Source organism: Lycorma delicatula, chromosome 5 (assembly GCF_047948215.1).
Source record: "Lycorma delicatula isolate Av1 chromosome 5, ASM4794821v1, whole genome shotgun sequence".
Classification (NCBI taxonomy): Eukaryota; Metazoa; Arthropoda; class Insecta; order Hemiptera; family Fulgoridae; genus Lycorma; species Lycorma delicatula.
Window position 1 is genome coordinate 83287386 of NC_134459.1, and position 15417 is coordinate 83302802.

At 31.7% G+C, this 15417-nt stretch overlaps 1 long non-coding RNA gene across 1 annotated transcript in view; it reads right to left on the bottom strand.

Moving 5' to 3' along the window:
* Positions 1 to 1508: 1508 nt before the first annotated feature.
* Positions 1509 to 15417, bottom strand: part of LOC142325143 (uncharacterized) — a 248082-nt gene continuing 234173 nt past the window's right edge. Inside the window, exon 3 of the long non-coding RNA XR_012756492.1 lies at positions 1509 to 1885. This is a non-coding gene — a long non-coding RNA (uncharacterized LOC142325143). The remainder of the gene's footprint in view (positions 1886 to 15417) is intronic.

The window sequence follows — 15417 nt, forward strand, 5'->3', positions numbered from 1 at the left end:
ACATCGTTTTCTTTTTTTCTGGCATATCGTACCTGGACATGATTGAACGTTATCTAATGCCACAATTGCAACAGTATACGAGCACAGAATTCATTTTTCAGCAAGATGGCGCGCCCCCTCAATATAGTGCAATTGTCGTCGCATATCTCAACAGGATAGTGCCGACTTGGGTTGGACGTGGTGGAACAATTTCCTGGCCACTACGATCGTCCGTTTTAACTCCATCGGAGTTCTCTGTATGGGGTTACGTTAAATACAGAATATTTGTTTCTCTCACTTCCAGGAAATGTCGGAGCTGCGGCAATAACAGAAAGAGTTACCACCATAGATCACGACATGCTTCATAGGATTTGGCGGAAATTGATTACAGATTGGACATGTGCCTTGTTTGAAAAGAATATTGAACATTTGTAAATGAAACTTGATATATTTTATTCAGTGTTGTATGAAACATTTCAGTAAATTATTTACTTTTTTCATTATTTAAGGTTACTTTTGTATAACTAATTTAGAAATACTGTTATAGGAAATATATTTAACTTATACCTACCTGAATACACTTATTTACTATATATATCTACTTATCGTACATTTATCTGTATACTTTTCTACATATGTACATATACAATTTACTTATCGATTAATATAAAATGGAATTATGAGATTTGATCCTTGATAGATTGTGCAGTGACCTGCCAATAATCTTTTTTTAAAATGGTTTATTTGAGCGACGTCACCTTAAAAAAAAATTTGTTGGAGCCTAGCTTGGTTACGAAATTTTAATAATAAAATAAATAAATATAATTCTATGTACGAGTGTTAAATGTGTAAATAAGAATCACAATTTCTATTATTGTAGAGGTTTTTCTCTTAAATAAATATGGTTGTTTTCTTCTATTTTATAAATTTTTTCAGTATTTTATTTTACTTTTACAAGCAATAACAGGTATATAAACAGTGAAAAAATCTGAGTGTATTCGTATTATAATTTATATAAACTACAGATATTTTGTATTTTTTATATAAAAACAATAATTATTTTGTTTTTGGAAGAAAAAAATCACATGAAAAGTTGTGAACTATTTATCATCCTTCTCCCCAGTGTAATTTGTTGCATTTTATTCAGTTTAATTAGCCTAATTATTGATTTTGCTTTAACAGCGTGTGCATTTTCTTACGTTTTAATATATTTCTGCGTATTTTTTTAGTTGTTTTGAGAACAAAATCTCTTTAGAAAAGATATTTCACATATTTTGAAACTGAAAATTTATTACACATTTTTCAACAGTCATCAATAATATTTGTATTTATTAGGTTGATTAACGTGACAATATTTTTCAAACGCATAAAAATTTTTTAAAGTTAATTATAATAAAAATTCATAAGTACTTTACCTTAGTTGAATCCGGATGGTAAGTGATAGTATTAAGACTAACACGACTTCTTGAACTTCCCATATGAACTCGTAAAGTTACATCCGATCGAGTCTTTCGCGAACCGGAATACAGAAACTTTGAATGTCTGACTGCAGCTCGATATACTAATGTATAAAGAACTATTATAACAAGAGCGGGTAAATAAAACGAACCAAAAGCTGAGAAAATAACGTAGCCGAGTTGTTTGTTCACATGACACTCACCAGGTGCTAATTCTTCTCTCCATCCTAGCGGTGGAGCTATACTAATTGCTAAGGCCAACGCCCAAATACCCACAATTAAACATCTAGCCCGTCTCTTTGTTAAAATACGAGAATAAGCTAGCGGTCTTGATACACCGATATACCTGTCCACTGAGATAACACACAGAGATAAAATTGATGCTGTACAACATAAAACGTCTAATGTTGTCCAAACTGAACACAAATCCGGTCCTAGTAGCCATGCACCTGAAATTAAAAAAAAAATTAAATTAACATTTAAGTCTACAGAAAAATATATACATTTTTATTATTTTAATGTTTCTTTATATTGGTTAACAGTAAGAAGGGAGGTTTGTCCCATCGCACTCCTGCAACCAGGTGTACATAAAGCTTACATATCACTGGTAAGGTACTAGTAAGACTGCTTATCAGCCCTTGTTCTGTAAATTACGGAAGTGTAAAAAGTTGAATATGTAAAAATTATAAAAAAGGTGTGCAATTAATTATTTATTTTCCAACCCCGCAACATGTAATAAATGATAATGATCGATGACTGCTACACAAAAGAGGAAACTAAGAGAAAAATTTAACTAATTACTAATTAAATAAAATTCAAATTCAACTAATGCACAGCAACCCCAGGAAGAATTACTGAAATTAAGCATATTAGTCTACATATTAATTAAAAGGTTTTACATACAAAAATTTTAATAATAATTAATTTATTCAATTCCATATTATAGTTATTTATTTATTACATAGTAGTTATTGTATTTAATTATTCTTCGTTTCAATCGTTTACGAAAGAGCTCATCCTTTTTAGACTATCTTGTTCTGGTTCACCCCAAATTTATTCTACTCACTGACCGATAATTCAGAGATTCGATCAGGATTCTCTCACTCGGTATTCTTGTAAATTACGCCTAGAATGACTTTTACCTAATAGATCTTTGGTAAAGGATAGTGGATTGTCCACAGATATAAGTGATAGCTGCGAATAATGCTTGGCAAAGCGGTCCTGGACTAAGCTGTAGTAGTGTGATGGTTCAAATTTCACCTATGTCCTGTAACGGTGCGTGATGTGGCGAATAAGTACCACCAATAAAGAACCAGTGACGATGAGTAGTAGTTAATATTCTTGAGATCCGAATAGAAATAATCCCTTTTTAATTAAAGAAAAACGGAAAAACCTACGAGAAATCATCTGCTAAGGTTGTCAACCAAATTTTTAAATTACGATAAACACTTTTTTCATCGAGAGAACCAAGCTGAAGATTTACAAAGAAACTTTTCGTACTATCTAAAATTGATTTGCTTTCACACTTTTATCTCGTGAAAATTTCCGATAAATTGAATGTACAACTAAAAAATTAGAAAAATGTTTGTTATTTGTGTAAGGAATGGGTGAAGTCCTAGTTTTAAATTAAAATACTTATTTATTTATCTAAGTAACAACAGTCGTATTCCCCAATTACGCTCAATTTATGATACATGAATTCTATAACGTATGAAAAATGCAAAGCCTGACCGGAATTCGAACACAGAACCTTCCTTATGAAAGGTAGAAACGTTATCATTCAGCCAGAAATGTTATAAAAAGAAAGCTCTTTCAAGTGAGAAGTATTAAAAAACCGATTAAATACTATACACTTGAACAAGATGACTGAATGTGCAGAAACTGTCATCGGGAAATTAAAAAGACTGGTAAGTAATCATCAGGGACCAACCCCTCTAACAGAAAACTGATACTGTCCGTAGCCATGTCTTGGGCGGAGGCTTTTGATAAAAAACGAAACCTTCATCGGGTCTCATCTTTACAGCGTAGGATGAATATAAGCATAATATCGGCTTACAAAACTGTTTCACAGAATGCTCTCGAGGTGATTGCGGGAGTTCCTCCCAAACATCTTTGCGTCCTGATGTTGAAAAGGATACGACATGGTGTGCCGCGCAAAGAAGCCCAAAATCAGTAGTTGGAAGAATGGCAGACATACTGGCAAGCCTCAAATACCGGTTGTTGGACAAGGAGGATGATTCCACGAATTGACTCGTGGGTCTCCAGAAATCATGGAGAGGTGGGCTTCCATCTCTCTCAGTTGTTGACTGGGCATGGAGGGTTTGGGACTTACCTCCACCGCTTTGGCAGAAGGGCCGAACCCGCAGGGTCTCGGTAGGTTAGAGGCAAAGGCAACCTCTTAGGGTGTGCGATGCATTAGCTGGTCCACCCTCCTAGGTATTGGAAAAAAGTGAGAAATGTAATAAAAGTTTGAAGTTTCCTAAAAACGTTTTACAGAAAGTCTAGATCTTTTCTGTTTTTTCCCCTAGAACGTTTTTTTTTTAAGTTACGTATTACGAATTAGTAATTGCTCATGTTATAATTATAAATATAATCTAACTAAACTTAACCTATGCTCGTTTCGCTCACTAACCTTGACTAGCGAGCGAAGGTTAGCGACCTAGCCGACTAGCGAAGGTTAGCGAGGTTAATGACTTAACCTCGTAGGTTAAGTTTGGTTATATTTATAATTTCTCTGCAAAAACATCCAAATATTATATAATTATAGTTATAACATGAGCAATTACTAATACTTAATATGTAACGTAAAAAAACCACTGTGGGGGAAAAACACAAAAGACCCAAATTTTATAAGCTAGGAACTAGGGCTGATGAACTAGTGATCGTCTCATTATTATCAGTTTTATTATTTGATTTTAAATCTTATAATACATCCTTAACAAGTAAATTCCAAAATAACCATATTCTCTTGGTAGAAGGGGATTTCCCAGTTTATATTTTATATAAGACTATATATAAGATTTAAATTAGGATTAATACGAATATTATTTCAAAATATAAATTTTATTATTTGTACGTAAACTAACCTATAAAATAGGAAAAATTGCAAATTGATATTGGTAACTTGAATTAAACTTTTTTTCAATATTGTATGACATGAAAATGTAATAAAAATGTACTGTGTTCTACAGTACTAGCAGTATAGACAAAGAAATAAAGATTTTATAATTTTTCTTTAAAAAGTGTATCCTATTATACACAAGTAAATATTTTATATATACACAAAAGTTGATAAAAAAAGGGGAGTAATTTGAAGAGGGAATTTGACACATCAAACTGTTCTCTAATTGGCTCGTAGTTTACTTTTCATTGGTTACGAGGAACAGGTAATTTTGTCATTATGGCGTTCATCGAGGGTAAACCGATCTCGATAATTCTAAAGAGATTTTATAAAAAATTCTATCTGCTTTTATACCGAATTCTCCTTATTTCTCCGATTATTTAATAATCTCCTTATTTTCCTTAAATAATCCTTATTTTCGATCCTTAATAATTCTCCGATTATTTTCTCCTTAAAATAATCTTTAAGGTTTATAAAAAAATTCAGGCTACTGGAAGGGTATTAGATATTTTTTCTCCTGAAAACTAAACTTCTGAAAATGTTGAACCTGTTTGTCTAAAGATTGAATAGAGAGTCCTTAACAATCAGTAATAAGAAATTTATTATTAATTAGTTCATCTATTCTATTATATAGAGGAAGAGTGTTTTTGTTTGTTCGAGATAAACAAAAAAACTACCCGATCTATCGCTACTAAATTTTTACCCTTGTTTCTTGGCTGGCATAACTGAGTACGTTTCTGGATCCATCTCATTTCAAAAAATAAAAATGTATATATGTTTATACAGTAGTGGAGGTGGTATACAGTATATATAGGTGGTATATAGGTGGTATGCAGTAGTTGAGGTTTGCCGGTTGAAGCACAAATTTTAATGAACTAAATTGATGAACTGGGAACAGGGTTTGAACTGAATAATTCGAATCAATGGAATGAATAATATTACGTAAGAGAATTAAATTTACATTAAATATAAGAATCTGTACTATTATTATATTAAGTGAAAGAGGGTTGTTGTTTGATCGGGATAAACAAAAAGACTACCCGATCTATCGCTATTAAATTTTTAACCATGTTTCCTGGCATAACTGAAGTTTTTGGGTAATTTCATCTCAAAAATCTCTAAAAAATATATATAAAATGTACTAGTGGAGATTTGCCGGTTGAAGCACAAAATGAATTGGATTAATGAACTGTAAACTGTAAGCCTCTCACTGTGTAAGCTGGGTTTGAACTGATTGATTATGAACATCTAAAAACCAATTTCTAGATTTTTTGAGTTTCATTCCTAATTTCAAGGATTAAAACTGATTTTTTAACTTTTTTTGAAACTCTTTATATTTTTAATTTCTTGGTAACAAATGAAGAAGAAATCAACGTGATTTTTGGTGGGTGTAATCTTTGTGTCTTTCATCCGGATGTCCCGAGTTCATTTTCACACGCTAGAAAAATTGTCATTCATCTCTTTCTCTGAAGCAAATACCTAACGGTGGTCCAGGAGGTTAAAAAAAATCATCATATAAATAAACCAATTTCTAGATTTTTGAAATTCGTCCTTGAAAGGGTATGAAAAAAGGTAAAAAAACTTTTGAACAATGATTGTAAATTTTCCCAATCCCGAATATTCTAAACGAGATATTCAGTAGATTTGGGCTTGCAATACTCTTCAGATAAATAATATTTAAAAACCATTTTCGGGTTTTTTAATTTCGATTTTTTTAAGGGGTGCGAAGGTATACGGCGCTGTGGCTCAACCACCACAGCCACTGCCACCGTTACTGTATGTGTGACTGGCTGCACCTGCCTTCGATTACTTGTCTAATAAACATAAAATAAAAAGATTGACCGCTACGAGAATTGTAAGAAAAATATAGCGCGAGCGAAGCTGCAATGGGGAACTAGACATGTATAACGGTGACTAATTAGATGTCAGTGTAGAATACTTCATCATAATCCTTCTTTAAACCAAGAAATCGTCGTACCACATCTTAGAAAAATATTACATACATATATTTTCTTATGCTTTTTAAATTAAAATAAATAATTATTAAGTATTAATTAAATAAGAAATAAATTTTTTTGAAGTCGTAAAATCAGTTGAATTAAACACAGCTGGCGATTTTAAACAAAATATATAAAATAAATTAGTGTTTAGTGGAATAAAAGGATGTATTTATATTACCTGCAAATTAGTTACATTAAATTAGTATACTACTACCATGAACTATAATTACTAACAGTGAAGAATCCATAAAAAATCCAATGTAGACTACAAAATTAAAAACTCAAATTTTTAGAATATTACCAATACTTATAACTTTTTACCCTCCGGATCCACCGTTAGGCATTCTTCAGAGAATGAAAATGAATGATTTGTAGCGTGTGTGAAAATGCCATGCCTGACGGGATTCGAACCCGAAACCTCCGGATGAAAGGCCGAGACGCTACCAGTCAGTACTTATAGCACTTAAAATCTTGAAAACTTTAAAAATAATAATATTTTTGGAAAATTTTCAGTTTTTAACAAGTAACATATTGTAGAGTATCATAAAAAAAAGGTATCTGTTCTCTAACTTCCTACATTTTAATTACGTATGGATCTTTATACCGGTTAAAGTTTATATCAATATTTTTAAAATTTAGAAAACGGTTAATTTTAGTTTCTACAATTGATTTTAAATAAATAAAATCCAAAGGAATTTTTTTGGGCGTTTTTTTTCTTGCATGCGCGCGCGTGTATGTGTGGATGTGTGTTTTCCTTCAGTAGATGTAAACTACATGACAATTTTTATTTTGAATCCTATTTTTAGGTAAATTTTGATTTTCTGTATTTGCTGTATCTTTTAGTTTCAATGGTAACATCTAAAAAATCTTTATAAGATGTAAAGAAAAGACCTATTTTGATTTAAAGCTGGTTTTCATGTTTAGAATACAATCTTATTTACAATCAGTTTAACATTAAACACGCATAAGTTAAACGCGATATCAAAGACATGCTGCTTTAAAATAGATTATTATTTAAACTGAAATCGTCCACGATTCATGTATCCAATATATAGACAAATACGTTATGTATATTTGTATTATTCATTGTACAGTAAACTAATCCCTTTTGTTCCCTTAATCAGTTTACTAACAAACGATGGTTCTTTGATTAATACAAATACTTATTACCCTAAAGGCAAGATTGTAACTTACCTGATTTGTTTTACTAATATTGGACAACCTGGTAAAACTGTATTAAACAGAAATTTCAATTGTATAAACCTTATTCATACATAAGAACAATAAATGGATCATTAATTGCTAACTAGAGAAGACGTCAAATAATTATTAAATAAATGTACTGTGCTTCCATCCTTTACAGAGTTAAATGTAATAAACTTTCTGTTCCAAAGCCATTAATAATAATTTTACGGCAGTCCTTTTTTTTAATAGAAATCCTATTTTTATTAAGTAAGATTAATAAAAATACATATAACACAATTTAATTTGAATTTATTAAAGAAAATTAACCAGGTGTCTACTTGTTAATCTCTTTATCAATCCCTATTTTTTTTTTGTTTTTTTTTAATAATGATAGAATACATGCAAAAATAATAAAATATATGATCTTATTTTCAAGTAAAAAAGTAGAAAGTCCAGGTAGGAACAAAAATTATATAGAATTTATGTGAACAATAGATTTCACTTATTTTATATTGATACCCGTTGCGGCTTCGCCCGCGCTATATGGTTACATGTGATTAATTGTATGTCGACCAATATTTTGTCGTTTTGGACAAATATGAGCTAATTCGGACCATAAATACAATTTTTCGAAATATTTCGACCCCAGCGCCATCTAGCGGGTCCAAACTAATTCAGAAACCTTGGCGAGCGTGCGCACAACTCCCAAACTTTTAATAAAATCTTGTTGTTATCTTAATTATGCAACCGTATGTAAGTTTGTTAAATATTTTTTTTTTTACGCTTTATTCACTAATACACTTTTTCACAGTCCTTTTTCTGGCCACTTAAGAAAAAGTGATAGAACTTTTCAAGAGATTTTCAAGTTTTTTTCTTTTTTCTTACGCACTTTTTTACTTGCGAGATCTGCTGAACGAATTTTAAAAATGTAAAATTTTGTAATATGTTAGTGTCAGCACGGGTAATCTTCTATCTTCTATATAGACAAGGAAGAAAGTTTGTTTGTTTCGTAAATATCTCGACACCGGCGCCATCTAGCGGGTATAGTTTATGAAAAATTATCTCTTTTCACGTGACTAATATATATTCTGAATATGAGCCAAATCGGACTATAAATACAATTTTTCAAAATATCTCGATCCTAGCACTACCTAGCGGGTCCAAACTAATTCAGAAACCTTCGCGGGCGTGCGCACAACAATATACCAAAGTTTCATTGCAAGCTGATGAACGGTTTAGGAAGGCATAAAAGACATATAGACAGACAAACATTAATTTTTGTATATATAGATTTAACAAATTTAACTCTAAAATAAAATTGAATTAATAAAATTAAATTTAAAATAATGTACGAAACAGAGCTGTCTATCATAAATGATTGGTGGGCAAGATTTAGCCAAAACAAATAATAATCATATAGTACTATCATCAATACAGTAAACTTTGTTTCCATGTTCTTCTTTTAGACTGATAATTATCTATGTGTCATTAAACAGGTATTTTTTTCTGTCTTTTTAAAAAAAAAAAACAGAACACTCTCAGAAAAATACAGGTGAGGCTAAAAGATAAGATATAACGTAAAAACCAAAATAGTTAATACATAGTCGCTAAGAAAATGAATGGAAATATCAGTCATATTAGTAGTACGTCGTTTCAGGATTACTTGATGACTTTACTATTGAAATATCCAAATATTTTTCATATTTACTTAGCTTAGTTTTTCCTGTAAAGGATTTAAATATTTATTGCTTGAAATTATTATTGAGTAGGTCACCTGCAAATAATAGTTTTAACATTATCAGTGTATTATTATTAATAAAGACTTAATTAAAGAATCAATAATAAAACTTCCGATCAACATCAGATATTCCGATTATATTTAAATATGAAAAAATATTCTTCAAAAATATTTCATTATTGATATTTAAATAAGATTTAAATGGTATTATCTTTTAGTGCGTTTTTAAACAGGTTTTACTTTTTTATTTTTATTTTATTTGAAATTAAACAAATTTAATTCTACGTAAGTATGAACAGACCTATTAAAAATAGTCATCTACATGAAAAATACTGTTCCCAGAAGTGCAAAAGGTAAAAAAACCATTAACCAGCCTATTTTTTGGCTGTATATAAGTAAGGATACGTATTTTTTATTTATTTTTTCATTTTTACGTGAAAATATTTACATTTTTTTCGTATATATATATATATATATATATATATAAAATGTGCATGATATCTTTATATCTTCTATAGTAATTAATTTTTGATAAAAAAAATCCCAATGATATTACCAGAATGAAAGTGTAATCAACAGAAAAATTTCCTCTACAAGTTTAAAAAACTTATCGAAATTGCTGCTTTTGGTTGTAAGGTTGAAATATTCATAAAAACAATTCAATACGGTCGAATTGAGAAACTTCCCGATATCTTTAAACAAGATGAATGTTTAAAACATTAATATTCATTATCGGAACTGTATGTATTGGTGTAGGCGCTTATTTCCGCGGTTTTTTCGGGTCAATTTTATTGGATCTTTCTTTAACAAAAATATTTTCAAGTCTACGATAAAGAAAAAACCGTCAGAATGTCCTTTCTTTGTATTAGTTATTATATTTTGTTAAAATAAAGTACCCACTTTATTGTATTATTTTGATGCAAAAAAATAAAACTTTATGTTTTTATTTCATAAGACATTTCTCTTTTGACCTCCTTTTCTATAGTTATAAAAAATGTTTCATTTCATATACAAGATAAAAAAGAAAATTTTTTTCCTTACAAATTTATTTATTGTTCAAAATCATTAAAATATTTTATTATGATTACATCTTTCATTCAAATATCCAAACAGAATTTCAGAATATTTTTTAATTTCACAGAAATTTTATCTTATCTGCAGTCTGAACAGTTTAAATTTAAATTTTTATATAATTTCTGATAAGAAAGTGAGGAATTTATATTAAAACGTTTTATGGAAGCTGAAATAAAGTACATACGGTACAAATATCGGGAATGGGATCAATAAAAGCAGTAACTGTATTTTTATAGCATAGAAACAAGTGTATTTATTACTCTAAGTCGTATTATTTTACTTTCCCGGATATAGCGAAATACTCGTATGTTCTAGAGATAATGGAAAAGTAAATATTTTTATAAAAAAAAAAAAAATCTAAAAAAATATTTTTTTTTAAGTTTTGTGAATTAAGAAGTCATTTTTAAAAATAATTTTTTAGCAAAAAAGCCCCCTGTAACAGTTCATCGTATTGATAAACTTTAATAGCACAAGAGCGAAGAGAAAATACATAGTTTTAAAGAAATGACAAATTTAGGAAAATTCTTAGATGCATTACAAAAAGTGTTGATACAAGTAGGTGTCAAGCATAGGGAACAACTGACTGAATCATAAAATTATAAATAGATTTTTTGCTTAAAAATGTTGAAAAAATAATTCATAATTTTGATTATTGTTTTTCAATAAAAAGAAGCTATTTTATTATAAGATACAGAGCTTAAAATTAGTAAACTGAAAGGATGGATTGCAAAAATTAACCGGTATTCACGGAAAGATTATGCAATTCATTGCCGGCTTTTTTATAGATATAAAATATTTTTAATTAATTTACCAAGTCAGATAAGTTTATTCAAAGCTTGAATGGTGTAGCTAGATGGCTTATCCAACACTACATTTTGTAATTCTGTTATATAACTAAATCCTTTTAAGTGAAATACTTTTTTGAAACGCATGCATAATACAGTACAGTATTTATTGATTTTAGTGCCGAGTAAATAAATTAAAAAGTTTTAATATTTCATTTTATAAAAAATTAAATAAATAGTTTTTTTAATTACTTATTTATTTTATACAGTTATCCAGGATTTCTACGTTTATCAGTTGTTATTAATTATCCAGAAGAGAATATAAAGTCGAGAATGGAAAAGATAATCCAAAGAAACGGTTTTAATATGAATTATGCTCATATTAAAAACATTTTGGTTTTTAATAGTTTCGTTATAAAAACTAAAAAATTATTTCAGTTAAAAATGTTGCTGCTTCTCACCTCATAGTAAATATTTAAATTGCCCTTCCGGCTCCTCCAGCAATAACACAGTCGCTGTTCGAAAACTTCTTTCATATTTTGAAAAGTATCTGGTAAAATCTTACTACATTTTACTTCAATGCGTTTCCTAAATTATTCGAGAGAAGTTGGCTACGAGCTATAAATGAATGATTTTAATTGCACTTGCAGGGAGGAATCAACTTAGTTAAAAAAAAAAAAAAAAACAGAATCTACGTAAAAATAACTTTTGCGTAAAAACACTTTTTTTTCAATTCAAGAAAAATAAAAATAATGTTTTTATTTGGAGAAATAAAAATATATAGGGAACTATATATAAAGGCACTTAACGCGCAGCATCCTAATCGTATAATTTCCAGGATTGGAGTCACAAATTTAATTGGAAAATTTCAGTGAGGTAGAAATTCTTAAATTCAAATGACACTTAAAACAAAAAAATTTATCCTAATACATGCTCGCAGAGTAGTTTTACTTTACCCTTGAATTACAAACTTTGGGGGAAATTTTTTTAGCCTAAGTGGAAAACAAAGCGTCTTTTTTATGATAGGTGTACATATTGTTTATATTTATATAGAGTGCCTATGTTTTTTCCAAATATATTTGAGATGAAAAAACAGTTTTTGTCTTGAGAAATCGAGCTGTGTGTAAATATTTTTTAGTCTAAGAAATTTTAATTGCGAAAAGTATTTAAATAACTTCATCATACAAATTGTGTTGAATTTTTTTTTTCATTTCATAATGCCGAAACTAATAAACATACAGACTAAATTAAAATAATCGAATAATTTGTTTAAATTTTTTAAATAATTAAAATCAATACAATATTTACAACCATAAAAATTCGATTTTATTTCAACCATAGAAAATTTTAAAAATATATATTAACTCCAAATTGATTATTTATGTTAAATGTAGTATATGAAATAATTTTTTGGATGTTTTAAACAAAGCGTGACTACTACTTAGTTGAAATAAATGATTATTACTTAATATTATTATAAAATTATGCTGTGTAAACTAATCATTTATCAGCGATTGTACTATTTGGGAATGTGCAGCCTTGTTCTCATTTTTTATTTTTTTTAAATGTCAGGTTCATATTATTAAGTTGTATTGTGAAATTACCACTCAACCTTAGTGCTTATGTGATCGTCGTATTTTTTTATTTTTAATACACCATCGATGATATTGATGATTATCTCATGTGGTGTATTTTAATCCTTTATACGTACAGTGTTCTATATACTTTTCCATTCTTTGAAACTGAAACTGTTCGTTTTTATTCTTTGAAATTATTTCGATTTTATCAGAATAAAATGTTTCATGAAAATTTCTAAAAAATAAATGAAATATTGTTATAATAATCCAAAAAGATTAAAATGAAATTGTAAACCGTACGTTAAGAATCTCGCAGATATCATCTCTTCCGCTCAAAAAGCAAAATGTTTGCAATATAAATAAAACTGTTTTTAACAAAATGATACTGATATCAAAAAAGTGATATTCAAAATTGTGTAACTCGTACAACATTATTTCTGATGGTTAATCGTATAATATTTAATAAAAGTCCAAGGTCATATGTGTGCCCATTGGATCAAGAACTGACGGATTTCTGAGGAAGAGCTGGCGAGTGACCACTTGGCTATTACGTTGGACGAGGTTCCTGGGTCGCTCGTTAAATTAATGGTGACAAGACATCCTTGGGTCATACTAGACGCCTATAATAGAGCTTTGGAGAGCTATCGATTTCCTTCCTGTTGGAAGGAAGCGTGGTTGATCCTGGTGCCAAAGAAGAGAGACATGCTTGGGAGTAGTGTCTCATATCGTCCGATATGCTTACTCAGCACCGTAGGTAAGCTGTTGGAAAGACTTATCGCTGATAGGCTCAGGTGCGAGGTGGAAGTGAAGGGTGGGCTTTCCCCTGATCAATATGGCTTTGTCAGGGGGAAGTCCACAATTGACGCGTTGAAACGTGTAACTGAATGTGCTAGAGATCGAAGTAGTGGCACTGGACATTGACGGAGGATCCCATTAGTGGTCCTGCTAGACGTCAGGAACCTCTTTGGTAGTCTCCAGTGGCCGACGATTATTGATGAGCTGAGAGAGAAGAATATAAGTGGGTATCTCCTTGGCATAATTAACAGTTACCTACATTTCAGAAGGCTTAAACCCCCACAGAAGATGGTGAGTTGGTTTTTGACGTGTTTGGTGGGGTTCCGCAGAGGTTGGTTCTCGGCCGTCTCCTGTGGGACCTCGCTTTTGATGGGCTTTTGAGACTTGAGTTTGATGGGGACGTTGAACTTGTTGCATATGCAGATGAGTTGGCCCTCCTCGTGGCCAGACACAGTGAAGCAGAAGTGGAGGAGGTAGCCAGCCAATAATGCGGTCCGGCGAATAAGTTGTTGGCTTGAGGTAAGAGGACTACAGTTAGCACCTAATAAAACTTCCGTAGTAGCGTTGGTAGTAGAAGAAGTTTGCAAGAAATGCAAATTAATGTTGCTGGGACTGGTCCCAGCAACAACATCCCACGTCGGGGTGCGTTAAGTACCTCGGCGTGTGGTTGGAGAGGAGCCGAAAGTACAACGTCCACCTTCAACAGACCTTACACGTGCTGAGACAGTTGTTAATAATCTCAGTCAGCTTATGCGTAACCACAGAGGTCCTCGTGCTTCTAGAAGACGTATAATACTGACGGTGGCTTCTTCTATCATATTTTATGCCGTCTCTGCGTGGGTAGAGGCCCTTGAAAAGAAAAGGAATGCAGATAAAGTATCATCACTTCAAAGACGTGCTGCGTTGAACATTGCGGCCGCATACCGCACGGTTTCGCGAAACGCTATTGAGGTCATCGGGATTCCCCCGGTGCGACTGCGTGCATTGATGCTCCAGTGGATTTATCTTGGTATGACTAAGACCGAGGCTAAGGACTTACTTCTGCCCGAGTGGCAGGACACCTGGAACACCTCACCTAGTGGTGTATGGACGCGTAAATTAATTCCGAGAATAGATTATGGGTGCAGAGAGGACTGGGTGAGGTAGGTTTCTATATAACCCAGCTCCTTTCTGGACATGGCGAATTTGAAGCCTACCTGCATCGATTTGGCAGGAGAGTGTCTCTTCTATGCAGGTACTGCGATCTTGAGGATACCGTTGAGCACACCTTCTACCAGTGCCAGCGGGGAGATGTGGTAAGACAATGTTCGGCTAAGCTGGCTTTCTCCGGAAGAAACAGTTCCATACATGTTGACAGGAAGAACGGAATGGAACAAGGTAGTACACCTAGTTACTAGAATCCTGAAAACTAAAGCGAGAGAAGCTAGAGAATGGGATAGAGCCTGATTCAGGACCCAGATCAGTAAGAGGACTGAAGATCACCAGCAAGGAATCAGAGTTCCATACACAAGACCTGATCCTCAGGCGAAGAAAGTGACTTGAAAGTGAAGGAGCGAAGAACAGCCCCCTGTGGAGCCGTCGTTCTCTGCACTTGTGCGGATTGTCGACGTGATGAAGCATGGGGACTCTGAACCCCTGGATCCTAAGGGCAGCTTCTGGGCCCGCGCAATGCTTAAAATGCAGGACCGACCCCGGAGAAGTAGAAA